The 12,258-nt window shown below is 46.1% G+C and overlaps 1 protein-coding gene across 10 annotated transcripts in view; it reads right to left on the reverse strand.

Annotated features, from left to right (window-relative positions):
- The window catches only part of zic6 (zic family member 6), a 115,456-nt gene that overhangs the window by 85,907 nt on the left and 17,291 nt on the right, over nt 1–12,258 (reverse strand). For 9 of the 10 annotated variants that reach the window (XR_005071174.1, XR_005071171.1, XR_005071173.1 and 6 more), the window contains one exon: nt 4,160–4,218. The gene's annotated coding sequence lies outside the window, so the exon portion shown is untranslated. Of the gene's footprint in view, nt 1–4,159; nt 4,219–11,221; nt 11,622–12,258 lie in introns of those variants that run through there. The other variant, XM_037077402.1, reaches the window with a different exon arrangement.

Below are 12,258 nucleotides of genomic sequence, written 5' to 3' on the forward strand. Positions count from 1 at the left end.
GTAGCAGCTGGATGACAGTCACGCTGCTTTCTGATGACCTTAAATAGCTTATTGATTTCTGTGAACGCTGGAACGGACAGACTGGAGGTTTTTTTTTCTTTTTTTTCCTTCCCCACCTCCTTTTGTGCTTCTCTTCTTCCAAGCCATTGGAATTATCAGGGTCAGGATTATTGTGGCATAAAAAAAATGTTGTTTACTCACTCTGCCTTCTGCTGAAAATAAAGACAAGAACATAGACGAACACATAAACAAGCCCTGCTGCCGTGTGTGTGTGTGTGTGTGTGTGTGTGTGTGTGTGTGTGTGTGTGTGTGTGTGTGTGTGTGTCTGTGTGTATGTCTTGTTGTGTATTAGTGTTTAAGGGCAGCCGTAGAGTTACTTATCCAAAAGGTCAAAGGCATAATGGGTCATAATCTCTTTGTGGGCGACCTTCTCATCCAACAACACTGCTACTTCTAACAAAGACCTCGGCCTCAGCCTCTCAGCTGTCGCTTCCCCTCCTCGGCTTCCACCGGCAGACCTCAGACGACCGATCTATTGTCGTCCTGCCTATCAACTTGTTAGATGAATTCAAATTTCACATGTCAATTAAATGAGTGTTGCCCTGGTGATTAGCAGATCCCACTAATTGTCGCTCCCTCCTCCTCTTTCCTCCATTTTTTTTTTTTTTGCCTCTTTCTCCCTCCTCCTCTTGCTCTCCTGCCATTTTCCACATGGAGGAGCAGGGAATGGGGCTTTGTGCTGTCGGGCCCCCATGCCCCATGTCAAAGATGGCTCCTCAGCCTCTTCTCCCAGCCACGCTCCTCCTCTGAGACTCCCAGATCCCCGCTCTCAAATCAATGGGTGTAAGGAGGAGATGGACATAGAGGGTGTGTGTGTGTGTGACTGTGTGTGTTTAGAGGGCACATATAGATCACACAAGCGTAAAGAACTATAAAGGGTTGAGTGGATATGCATTTCATCCCGTTTGAGGCCACAGCATCAGGACGCAGGAGAGGATGCTAAGAAACCATCCGATGCTACAATCCTACGTGCACGTCACCGACACAAGCACAGAAACACGCTCGCCCTGACACACACACTCCCACACGTGCACCCTGGCAGATAATTACCCCAACAGCCTCTGGAGAGCAGAACGCCCATGTGGGCCCCATAACCGCCTTAGACAAGGGCCATGGCACACCCAAGACCCTCCTTCTTTGTCTATCTCCCAAGCCATGTGTTTGTTTTGCTTGACTTAGTGAACCTGATCTGCGGATCTTCACAGCAATTTGGTCCCCATGCATCCCGGCGGGGTTGAAAAATGCTAAATCCAGTAATGGAGCAGCTCTGAAAATGCAATATGCAAAAGGTTTTATTTCTCAGGTGCAACCATCTCGTGATTTCTCCCCCTGAGAAAATCATGTATCTTTATTTCCATCTATTGTAAAAGAGCACACACACGCAAAAAACATCATAATCAAATAAGTTAAGTAGAAGTGCATACAAATGCACAACATTTTCGTTGAAAAGCACAAATTATTTGATAATATTTCCATACTTCACTGCTCGGAAACATGTCGATCCTTCAGCCAGTAAACTCTTAAGATCATGCTCAAGTAGTTGTTGGTTTCGAGCTCGCTTGAAAATCCAGGAGTACAAAATTATCATGAAATTATTGCATATTAGTGAGTCACCCCTTTCATTCCAACGTAAGTAGTTACTGCAGGTGTTGGATGAATGCATTGAAGTAAAAACTGGCCTATTTCCCGTGTGCACATCAATACACCCACACACATATGCCCTGCTCTCTGATCACTTTGACAAGTGTGTCATGTTAGCGCTATCTGAGAACTCTACAATATTGGGGATTTTGAAAACCCTTGAAAGAGAAGCAAGACAGGAAACTCTCCTGCAGTCTTAAGCAACGCTCTAATCATCCCCCATCACAATTAAACACAACGGACAGCAGCTCCAAACACTGGGTGACATCTTAAAACTGTGTGAATGGTCCCTACCCAGAGCAAACTCCCCCCTTCCCTCCCTCCCCATCACCTAATGTTCAACACTAACCAAGCATCACACAGACCTACATTCACAGCTACAATGGAAAACAGTGCAGCAGGCCAGTGCAGCCCAGACGGTTTCGTTTGCACTTTATCAGACCATACAAAACAGCAACGCCTCATTGAGCCACAATTTGCTGCTAGTTTCCTACAAGAAGCAAAACAAAGAATGGGGCGGCCTGGTCTTCCTTTTTGTGCCAAAGCAGCGGACCAGAGAGGACACACACACACACACACACACACACACACACACACACACACTCATATTCACACAGCCAGAGTAGAGGAAGTACAGACAGAGAGAGAGAAAAAAGTAAGAGCAGCGGAACAACAAACTACAGAACACATCTGTCACATCCTTCAAAGCACAACACAAGTAAGCTGCTGGGCTGTAAAGCCTTTAACCAGCCACTGAAAGTAAGAACAGTGACACAGTGAACAAACCTCTAATTTATTTTTTATTGGTGCGAGTATGTGTAGAGCAGAATTTGAATCTAGATGTGAAAGTTTTCACTTAGCATAAGCAACTACTGCAACTTTTATTTTCTCCCATCGGTCTTGCCACGGCGGCTAGAGGAGAGAACAATGGCTTGTCCTCATGACTGGGTCACGGACATGGCAAGCGTTTAAAAACCGCTTGGGGATAAAATACTTCTGCTGGGGCAATCGCTCTCCTCTTCCCTCCCTCTGCTCGCCCCACCACCTCCTCCTCCGTCTAAGTCCCTCTTCCTCCTCTCCCGTTGTCTCGCTCACTCTTCCTCTGTAGTTTTACTACCACGATAATTCCTGAGTGAGTAAGCGAGCGTGTTTTGTGTGCGTGAGCCAGCCGAGGCTGAAAGTCCTGTTTGTGCATTTGTGTAGTCATGCGAGAGCGCGTGTGAATGAGTGTGTAGCTCGTGGATGAGTGCTGCGGCAGCGAGTGTGCTGAGGGAGACAGAAGTCTGCAAAGCGAGAGGGGCTTACTTACTTACAGTCAGTCTATGAAACAGACAGAAAAAAAAAAGAAACCCACATAGTTAGAGGAGTTAGGATGTGTTTGTGTGTGCGCGCTCCTGCATGCAACACAACACAGGCAAATTAAAAGAAACCCTGCAACCGCTGCAATTATCTTTGCAGTGAGGGTGATGCAAATGACTCAATAATGTCTGAAGGATAAAGGCTCCACATCTAAATAAACAAAGGCAAAGAGATGCTTTACAATGCATACATAAGACCAGATTCATTAGCATACACACTGAGATCAAAAGGCTTTCTCAAGTTCACTACATCATAGCCTTCTCCTCAAAGAATCCCTTATCAGACTACCGTCAAGTGCCTCCTTCCAGCCACCACCGACATTACAGTGCAATTTGAAACAGAGAACAACAGCCCCTCTGGAGGAGAAAATTGCGTCGCCATGACAACCCTGAAGAAGTTCAACTACAGACAAGAAGGTGCAGATGATGTGCTGATTGTGTGTGTGTGTGTGTGTGTGTGTGTGTGTGTGTGTGTGTGTGTGTGTGTGTGAGAGAGAGAGAGAGAGAGAGAGAGTGAATGCTGAGCTGGTCCCTCCCTTTCCCACCTTACCCCACCCCAACTCTGCTGCACCCTCTTCTAGCTGGCAGCTGTTGGACCTGCCACAGGATGGGCGTGTGTTGTTTTGTCTGCCTGTGTGCGGATAAATAAATGATGAGAGCGTTGGGTCGTCAGGGACAGGCCCGCTGGTCAGCCCCGCTGCTGCTGCTTTTTCTGTCCCATCAGCAAGGCAGAAAAAAAAAAGAAAAAAAAAAAAAGGGGGTTGGAGACGGCCGCTAATTGGAAGTGGCGAGGTGATCTGATGACACTGCAGGGATACTTTGGTTTGTCACAACGAGTAAAGGCCCTCGCATTTCAAGGGTGGCTGCCTTCAAGGAGTTAATCAATGCACAGCTAAACGCTCGGGACAGAGCGCGGTCGCTGGTGCCGGGGTAACTGAGGTTAAAATCCCTGAGACGTTTCAGGGAAGACGCTTTGACTTTGAACTATTACAACACAGAAGCTTTACCTTCAGCGATACATCACAGACGAAACTGTACCAATATATTATGTCAACACTGTCATCAGAGCAGCAGACGAGCTCGTGATTCTGGTATCTTACCTCAGCCACAACTGTAGAGCAGACAGCGGCGCATATTGCAGACAGCCGTGATAGAGGGCCTGTAAAAGAGAAGATAAAAATGCATAAGCTCGGAGCATCAATCATGGTCAGAAAATAGTGATTCCATACGCAATCGATTTCCATGGTGTCTTCGCTCCCTACAGCACATACGATACTACCTCCAAACGACTTTCTTCACACTCGCAAAGTTATTTAATACGGGGCACAGGAAGATGTAGGAGGAAGAAAACGATGTGTCTGACTGCCTGCCTGTGCCTAAAACATGTCATACATCTAATTCCCTTCTAAAGAGAGCAGTATCCCACATAATACACCTCTCATGTTTAAAAAAAAAAAAAAAAAAACAAAAAAAAAACGCTCCCTTCGCTCTTTCTTTCGTTCTCTCGCTCACACACATGCACATTAACAGCCACCCGTTACGGTGCGCTACACCGACTTGTAAAGTTGGGATTTACACTTGTGTACTAAAAACAGCTTGAGACAAACAAACACATTAAAATCACAAATGCTGAGGTCTTCAAAGTGTGCCAGCAGTTGGGCTAATTTATTGAGGCATCCTAACTGAAAGAGTGGCTGTTAAAAGCAGTTTTTGGTTTTTTTTTTTCATCACATAATTCACTTTTACTGCGAGGAGAAAATCTGAGCGTAAACCGCCAGTTTCTACGCAACTTTTTACATGGAACCCGGCTGTCATGTATGCTCCGGGACCACCTTTGGTGCTTCTCTAAGCAAAATTAAGACCTTTAGAAAACCAATTTACATTGTAAACACGGCATGCAAATCTTGTTTACTGTGTTGGGGGTCTGCAGGCACGGTGGTTGGTTACAGGACCGAGGATGAAGATCTGGGGAATCTCCCTGGACCACCACACACACATAAACACACACAGTGCTCACCCTGCACCCACTGACGGCACACACACCCCCCCTCCCCACCCGGGGAGAGCGCCCACCTCCTGACCTCCTCCAACAGGGGGGTCAAAGGGAATTTAACACAAGGGTCCCACATTCCTCCAAGGTGATAATTGATGTAGCTGCTGGCAGGGGGTCACCAGGCGCAGCGTAAACAAGCCACCACCCCCCCTTCTCCATTCCCTCTCTGCTAAACAGTATGCATGGCTGTGACCTGGGTAAATTACGCCATCAAGCCTGGCATGACAGCGTGTCACCCATCACCGTGAACTGTTTGGTGTCTGAGCACCCAGGTGTTTCAGTTAACTGTAACTAAGCCATCAGCCAGACAAGCCACTTCACACATACTGTCAAGTACACGCTAGAAGCTAAAGGCTAGCTGCATTTTGACAGACTGTGAGCTGTTAGCTGTTGTGTAACAAGTAATCCGTGCAGCCTGATCACAGTTCTGCATCTTCTCTGTAGCTTTACTGACCCGAGGTAAGGAGAGAGGGAAACAGTGAGGATCCACTCTGGGCCTGTTTCCTTCCAACACAGTATCAAAGCAGCATTTGAAACTGAAATAAAATTCACTAATTTAGATTTATTTTTTCCTGATTGTCAGCAGGACTTAATACATTTTTTGGACTGACTGAAACTCTACATTTATGCCCTGCGCTGGCGTCACAGGAAGGAGGTCATGATGGATGCCGGATGTACAAAGTCCAAGATTATGACACCAGAATCCAGTTGTCACATCCAGTCTGTGGTTAGGTTTAGGAAACAAAAGGTCTTTAGGTTAAAGTTAGGAAAATATATTTTGTGGTTAGATTTCTGCAAAAAAAAAGCACTTTTTCGATAAGGTTAGTGAAGATCGTGATTGTTGTTATATGTTAAAATCAATTCTTGAGAATGTGACAACACTTTTAGGACAATAATCTTTCATTTAAAGTCACTTAAAGTCAAAACAAAAGTGACAATTCATGTCATTATACATGACTGCTATAGATTACATGTTGTTACTTTTCCAAAATCTGCCTTGATACTAGATTGTTCCTTCTCCTGCTCTCTGCTGCATGTTGCCCTACCCTCACTGCAATATCCACAGATCAGAACATTCCCGTCTTATCAGGAGAGGCGGATGTTTTTTATTTATAGGAGCTAAGGAGCAATGAAACAGAAGCCTCCTGCTGCAAATTCAGCAATTCAGTTCTGACTAAATTCACACCGCTGTGGCACAAAATCCAAAGACATCTGACAGGATGAGGCTGATGTTTTTTTCTTATTGTCATCAAATCTCATGAAGAGACCAAAACAAACAATTAAGTATTGTCTGTGTATCCAAATCTTTATATATCGCATTTCACTGTGCCAAGGAGCCCCAGTGTTGCCCAAAAGCTATTAAAAACACATCAATGAGGCACACCATTGAACTGGGTTAATTACGCTGAACGTGGGCACTGTAGTTTATTTTGAGTCCCACATCCAGCTGCTTTAAATACTCACAAGTGCACCAAATCTGTGTTTTAAAATAGTCTCCAACAAATGCACAATTTCCTCCAGTTTGAGTAACGTTTGTGTTTAAAAGATTTATGTCTTCAGTGGGAACGAATGGGCTTGAGGCCGAGATCCAGTGGGACGGACTAAAACATTGATGGTTTTTTGTCTTTTCATTGTTTTTGTTCGCAATAAGAAAAATACCTTTTTAAAATCACTCTGGAGAAAAAGCAGCACAGAAGCTATGAAAATCAATCCCACAGCAACACAAAACAAAGGACATCCGTGAAAACGTATATTCAACATTAGAGAAATATTCAATTCTATATTCTAAGTGCTGTATCGTGAATTTGAAATACATAAAGAGGGATAATATAAGCGCTGGTGTCCTGTGCGTTGTTAGCGGTGGTTAGTTTAGATAAGGGGAAGGCCTGGCAGTACCGTTATTTCCTGGTCTCTGCCCACATGTGGTTCCCCCCCAGCCACACACTAAGGCTTGGGGAGGTTATAAAAGCCGAGGGGGTGATTAAGAAGCAGGAATAATGGCCTCCACAAAACTAGGAATGTGTTTAACTGCTACAACGGCTCCGGAATCGCTCTGAATCTGACTGCCTCCGTTAATATCTGGAATTATTCTGCTGCTCTTGAGCAGGAAACGTTACAGGGGTTTGAACATGATATTCAAAGGATCTGGTCCTGGGAAAAACATGAGAAGCACAGGCAGGATGTACTGTAGGTTTATGATTTATGTCTGAGGGTGACCCCGGAGGATTTAGGTTCGGTCTATCCGGAGCTGTGCTGACCTACCCACCACTTCTGCATTGTTGGAGTTTGGTGGATCCTTCTAAATCCAGGATTAGAAAAGTCAAATATACAAACACCTTCACCTCTCCTCTCTTTCTCACCAAGAAGAGGGAGAGGTATACAGAGTTACCGTTTGGCAGCTGCCTGCCTGCCTGTCTGCCTGCCTGCTAAGCATGCCCAAACCCCAAACCCCATCACTTTCCTCATTACTGGAGCTTCATGGCTTTTTAGGGCTCTGTGCTTTATCTGGGATTTCACATTTCCCAGCCTGCCACTTGACATGGCTCACCCAGCTGCCAGCAATCAAGTAGCAGAGGGCAGCAGTGCGGCCGGCTGAGTCTTCAGGCTGCACCTTGATTTGAGAATTGCACATCATAGCCACTGGCCCCGCTAAGCTTCGGTAATTACAGGCCACACATCCCATCGTGCCTCCAACCCTATTTCTACCCCACATCATACACTGACTTGGCATAATGGGTGGAGGGGCAGAGGGGTGCACACGGGGAGATAGCGCCGGTCACGGGTCAGGGGTGGCTTCTTAGGATGTGGATCTCTGCTTCAAAAGGCATAAAGTGCGTGACAGTGTTGGAAAAAGAAGTGAGAATATGCTCCATTAAGCATCCACACTGTCAATCTTAGTTTGCTGCAAGTATGGAACATCCTCACATGTGTTTTTATCCGTGCCTGAGTGCATGTGCGCGCGTGCGCTTGCATCTACAGTACACACATTGTATGTGTGTGTGCCTAATTGAGAGGTAAGCAAAAAAGTTGCCTTTAAAGTTGCCAATAAATATCCTGCCAGTAATGTTAAACACCTGCCCGTAAAGCCCAGAGGAATGCTAAATGAAACCAAGTTGCAGAGCCTGTCTCCTGTCTGGGGTCTCAAGTCAAGACAGCAGGATTTGTAATGGCTGTATCCAGGATTATTGAGTTCAAGCAGAACAGCCAGGAAGCAAGAAAAAAAAACACATGACATGGTCGGCAACGCTGCTTTTCCTCCCTTTAACGGCCGGTACAACGACTCGTGTGTGTCCCCTTCCACGGTGCAGATTACTCCTCGCCATAATTGCAGAATGTGTGCTGTAACTTTTGGCATCAAAAATATGTCACAACACATCATGACAGGATTTTTTTTTTTTTTTTGCCAACGCTCTCACAGTTGAGTGATCAAAGCTCCTCATGCAGTGTTGTATAATGCTAGCAGACACACGGATGTTTAAACAAAAAAGTGTTCCTGATGTTCTTTGTACGAGTGTGAGCCAGATAAAGTAAGACGGATGATTAACGTAACTCAAAACACGCCCCGATGATCTTCTCACCCTGGTGTCACATGCATACCCCTGAACACCCCATTTGACCGCACATGCCTGTATGTGCACCAAGAAAACCATGCACACGTGTTAATGCACATACATTCACAGAGATACAGTGTCAGGGCAGGAAGAGGCTCTCGCTGAGATTTGAAGCCTCCAGGGGTGAAAGAGAGCATCTGACCCCAGAAGTCAGAGACGCTGCCGTTTGGCCTCATCTCTGGTTTCGATTCCCTAAACTCCTGACGCCTTCCTCGCACTGCACCTGTCGAGCGCAAATAGACCCCCTGCCCAGACCTTTCACCACAGAGAATATATGGCCCTGCTCTCTAGTCCAGTCTGGCTAATTGCTATTGGCCTCAAACTGGCCCCAAACACCACGGCAGGACGGGGTGTTTAGCTGCCGATTGCCACCCCGAGGCCCAGCTGAGCAGTCCTTCCTCTCCCTGGCGCCCCACCATTCCTCAGAAAGGACCAGATAAGGCTGACCGAGCACAAGCGTTTACTCCCAGAGTCACAGGCTGCCCCATTCAACCCAGAGATTAAGCACTGCTGTCTACACGCAACCATGAATAATGAAGCTATCACTCCAGACAGGCAGGCAACAGCAGTGTGAGTTATACATACCAGTAATCCCATAGGCTGCTGCGCACACGTGCAAAACGTATACAGTAGCAGCAGCACTGTACTGTATAGCTCATGCATTATTCCACATTGGAGAAGCTTCACTCTCAGAGTCAATTAAAGATCTTCAGCTCAGCTTTACTATCATCTTGACAAAAGGACAATTCACTGGTGTATAAAGCAGAGGGGCCCAGGTGCAAAGGGGCCCCACTACACGCTCATTTTGCACAAGTGCCTTTAGAAACTACTTCAAGTAACAGTGTGCCGTGCACTCACAGCATGCACAGAGGTTTATTTGCCACTGTGGTGGAATTGTTAACTAAGATACAGAAACTTGAATTCCATACTTATATAAATATTCCATACCAGGTTCAATACCACAGGGGAAATTGAAACACTGAGTGCATAAAATCTTAGGTTTTTTTTTATAACAGGGCTTGTGGACAGTCTGTTATGAACAGCAGCATCTAAGATAATTTATTTCTGGAGATTGCGTCACTATGTCGGCACTACAGTGTCAACTCGGAGAGGAGAGTGAAGAAACGCAGATGGTCGGGAGGGATCAATACTGCGAGGGAAAAAAAAAAGAATATTGAAGCAGTTTCAAATGATGTATCGAATATTTTTGATAACACTCTCTGCCACTATCCGTTCAGACAGCAGTCAGGACTGATGTGCACACAGTGAAACACATCATGGGTGTGCGAGAATACATATATATCTACAAATGCATTTGTTGTCTTTTAAATTCAAACCGGTTATTTCAACACGTGGACAACCAGGAGGGAAAAAAAAAATAACATCTGCCAGATTTATAGCGATCAGCTGGTGGGAGCAGTGATATTAATTTGACAGGAATTGATTGCTAGGTGTAGCTGAGGATGTGTCCGTGTAATATCATAAGTAATTATTACCTGTATGGAAAAGTATGACCTCTCCACCTCGTGTCAGACTGAGTGCCGGCAGTCAAGGACAGCAGGTGGTGAGGTGATGCAGAGCAGTCTGTTCATCATCGTCAGACATGATGTCCATCCGTCTGTCTCTCTGTGACAGGCAGCTGTTTGTCGTGAGAGGCCAGTGCTGGAAGTATTTAATTGAGACTTCAGAGGCAATGATCGGTGTGCTGAAAGTTTAGTGCTGCACATTTATCAATATAAATCATCCTGTAGTGCAGTTTGGATGTTTATATAGAGGATCTAACTGAATACAAATATTATTTTTTTGTTTATTTGCGTAATGTTGTATTTAAGTTTTTGAAATATATTTAGTTTAAAGTGTTTTTTGTTGTTGTTGTTTTCGAGAGATCTTTCTAATCTGTAGTTGTGAATAAAGCCCTCCCTCCACACAGCAGTAGGCTGTACCTGACGTGAGGGAGGATAATAGCAGACACCACGTGACTGCAGCACTTTCCAGTCTGGACGCACGACAAGGTCTGTCAGAGCCTCCCCGGTGAGGACGACGCACACACGCACTGGACGGGGTGCAAAAAAAATAAATAAATAAATAAACGCAGTTCTCGCCCTGATAGGACGCGTAAACATCCCCGTAACGCTCATCATCCAACTTGGTCAACTTCATCGCAGCAGCTTAGTTTTTTTTCTTTCAGTGTTTAAGCAGCCTGTTCAGTTTATTATATCAAACATACGCACCACCCAGCCCCGGCGCGGATTTCACTCCTCCCTCCCGCACCAAATCTAAACAGTGGTGTGTTCTGTGCCATCGCATCAACACACACCTCGTCTCATAAGAGCGACACCGAAACGATTCGTTAAATTCGTACAATAAGTCCCGTCGCCTCTGCTATGCGCTGCGTCAGACGGGGGAGGGGGTGAGGGGGGGGCAAAGTATGGCACCATATCTGAACTTGCATGAATGAAAGTGACGGAATCATAGCAGTCAGCCAGCAGGCGACTCACTCAGCCTCCAGTACGTCTGCGTGTCTCGCCTGTGTGGCGCTCTTCCCCTGCATCCTTCAGTGAGCATCACTTTGGTAGAGCCGGTGCCAAGACATCCTCCTGTACAAACACTGTCTCCTGGTCATCCCAGACAGCCCGTCCTGCGACATATTTTTAGTTTGGACCCGTTGATGTCACTTCCTGCCTGGGTAGTAGCCTGTACAAATGAGCACAAGGATGTGGAGGGGTGCTCGGGGAGCCGCTCGAGGGGATTTTCGAGGTCACGCGGCAGGCAAGTTCACAAGGTCACGCAGAGGCGACATTTCCAGACGCGGACACGAAGCGCGTTGGTCTTTAAAAAAAAAATGACAGCCATCATCCCCATCTGGTTCACTCCAACTGTGCCCTATACTTTTATATAACAGCAGTCACATCCACATCAGCCTACCACCACCCCCCCGTGATGCGCCGGCGAGTTTCATTTCCTGGTGCGCTGTGCGCATTTACGGCCACGGTTATGCAACGACGAGGCGGCATCGTCACTTTGCCTGTTTTGACTATGTGCATCACAGCTGGTGAGACTATGACCGAGCACAGGAGGCACCCTGGTAGCTTTAGAGTATCACACAGTCCCGGGCCACCTGTTGATGCCAAATTAAATTAATATAAAAAGATTTATGGGGCTAAATTCATAAATAATGCATCAGCTTTTATTTTGTTTAAATGTACCTCACGGCCTGTTTGGACTTTAGTTTTTTCGCTGCTGTGTTTGAGCTTCAAGCTGTTCGTTGCTGCAAGATGTCCTCTGACAACACATTCAAGAGAACTTGGCATAATGAAGATGCATATTTCTACTGCGGCACCCTGGGGGAGAGCGATTGCTCTTCTCTGATGAGCAGTAGACACAATGAGGTGATCTGCAAGACGGGTGATGGAAGCCGACTCCTGCTAAGAGCGCTATCCCCTTTCCTAGTCCAGGTCTCTCCGCTTTACCTTTGAACCCAGGCCCAGCAGCTCATCTCTGATCTACAGAGGGTCTCCTCTTACCCCCGTCCCCC

Source organism: Acanthopagrus latus, chromosome 18 (genome assembly GCF_904848185.1).
Source record: "Acanthopagrus latus isolate v.2019 chromosome 18, fAcaLat1.1, whole genome shotgun sequence".
Taxonomy (NCBI): Eukaryota; Metazoa; Chordata; class Actinopteri; order Spariformes; family Sparidae; genus Acanthopagrus; species Acanthopagrus latus.